At 37.7% G+C, this 1,974-nt stretch overlaps 1 long non-coding RNA gene across 1 annotated transcript; it reads right to left on the bottom strand.

Moving 5' to 3' along the window:
* Positions 1–98: 98 nt before the first annotated feature.
* Positions 99–1,412, bottom strand: LOC117124788. The gene is made up of 2 exons (XR_004448018.1): positions 752–1,412; positions 99–161 (listed from the first exon to the last, which is right to left on the bottom strand). It is a non-coding gene; the product is annotated as an uncharacterized LOC117124788 (long non-coding RNA).
* Between the last annotated feature and the right edge of the window lie 562 nt (positions 1,413–1,974).

Raw genomic sequence — 1,974 nt, forward strand, 5'->3', positions numbered from 1 at the left:
AACAATCCTTCCAGGAGTTCAAGAGGTCCCTTCAAAAACTTAAGTCAAGTTTTACTCACACCAAGTTTATTTTTCTTGCACGTTTTTGTTTCTTTTTCTGTCATTTCCGATGCCCATGTCATGTACACTACAAGTTTTTATTCCTCAATGTCAGGTCCCAACTGCAGAATACAAGTGGTCAACTTAAACGAATTGACTGCAGAAAACAATGAAAAATGTGTTCTATACATTGCTTCGAGGCCAACGGCCAAAACTTGTCCGCGGCCGTATTTGCCTGCAGGCAGCCGAATATGTCTGCAGCCGAACTTGTTGCGACCACAACGATTATACACCACTCGGCTCTAGACTATAGGCTGTGTAAGGCGCTGTGTAGGGCCAAAAGATAGGCCTCTAGCTACTTCTACTAGGCTCTACAAAGTACTAGCTACTATATAGATAGGCCCTGCACCTGCCTAGGCTAGGCCCTCCTCTACGTACAACTAGCTAGAGCTTACTTGAGTCCTTCTCGCCCACCTAGACTACGTGTAGGCCCCTGCCCTAGCCAGGCCCTACGCTTGGCCTAGGCTCCCCCCACCTCCACCCCGGCTAGGTAAGGTAGGGCCCTAGGCCTAGAGCCAGTCAACAAGTAAGGTAGAGTCTGAGCAGGAGCCAAGACCTAGCTCCCTAACCAATGTTATCATTTCAATCTCCAGAATGCATTAATAATTATTAGGCCTAGGCCTATGCGTAGTAGATATGCTGTGCAGTTTACCATACTGTGACGGAGTGAGTGTATAATAAGGAAAGAGAAGATGACGATAAATATCGTTTTCTTTGGTCGATCATTTGTTTACCGGCAATGGTCAAAATGTGCTTATGTGCCTAAAGCCTTGCAATCAAGATGAGTATATTCGTATGAATAACGTCGTGTGTTAAATTAAACTACATCATTCTGATCTTAAGCATTTAGAAAACTATGGTGGCGCTATTAATCAAAGCTGAAAAGTCGTCCACATGCTATTTTTGAATGAGCGGCTACACTTGTACGAACAACAAATAAAACGCATGTCGGTCCTCCCTCATTTTCATTCTCTAATGAATAGAAGACCACTTTCAGGACTGGTGCTTCCATGGTCTTTACCAGCTTTGGTCTCTAATTAGAATAATAAAGATGAAACACATATTTGTTAATTTGGAACCACAGAAAAGTGTTTTTTAATTGGAAGTGGTCTTTAATACTGGGGTCTTTAAGAGCTGATTTGAGAGAAACAATGTTAGCTTAATTGACCTAAGAACGAGTTACAATGGAACTAAGCTAATTTGTAACTATAATAATCAAATAGATTCTATGTTTTTCACATTCTTCCACAACCTAAAACAAAACAAAATTTTCAAAGCACCATTACGATTGATAATTGAAAAGACTTGATACAGCAGGGTCAACAAGAAGAATATTTTTTAAAGAAATTCTAGTTTAATGCTGTGTTTATGGCTCCAAAGTCTTAAATAAAAATAATTAATTAAATAGTATTTTGAGATGTATTTGTTGATAAAATAAAACAAAGTTGATATTCCCTTAATAAGGGTCCGGTGTTTTAAAAGGGAAACCATTGCCAACATAAGCAAAAACTTTAAGGTCATCATTTAAAATATTGTTCTATATTCGGAATATCATCAGGAAGGAACTTTTTACCTGAAAACCTAAAAAATAAAAAAAAACTCATGTTGATTAGCAACTTCATTATGAAACCACTGTTGTGCATTTAATAATCATAAAAGCCTCAAACGAAAGTAGCTCCCGAATGTTCTTCTCATCAAACTGTTACAGTTACCGGTATCAAAGTTTGTTTGGCTTCTTTTGATAAAATAGGCCTATAATAATTAATTAAATAGTATTTTGAGATGTATTTGTTGATAAAATAAAACAAAATTGATATTCCCTTAATAAGGGTCCGGTGTTTTAAAAGGGAAACCATTGCCAACATAAGCAAAAAC

This window comes from Anneissia japonica, unplaced genomic scaffold (assembly GCF_011630105.1).
Source record: "Anneissia japonica isolate Jap-2015-1 unplaced genomic scaffold, ASM1163010v1 scaffold124731_len1974_cov121, whole genome shotgun sequence".
Classification (NCBI taxonomy): Eukaryota; Metazoa; Echinodermata; class Crinoidea; order Comatulida; family Comatulidae; genus Anneissia; species Anneissia japonica.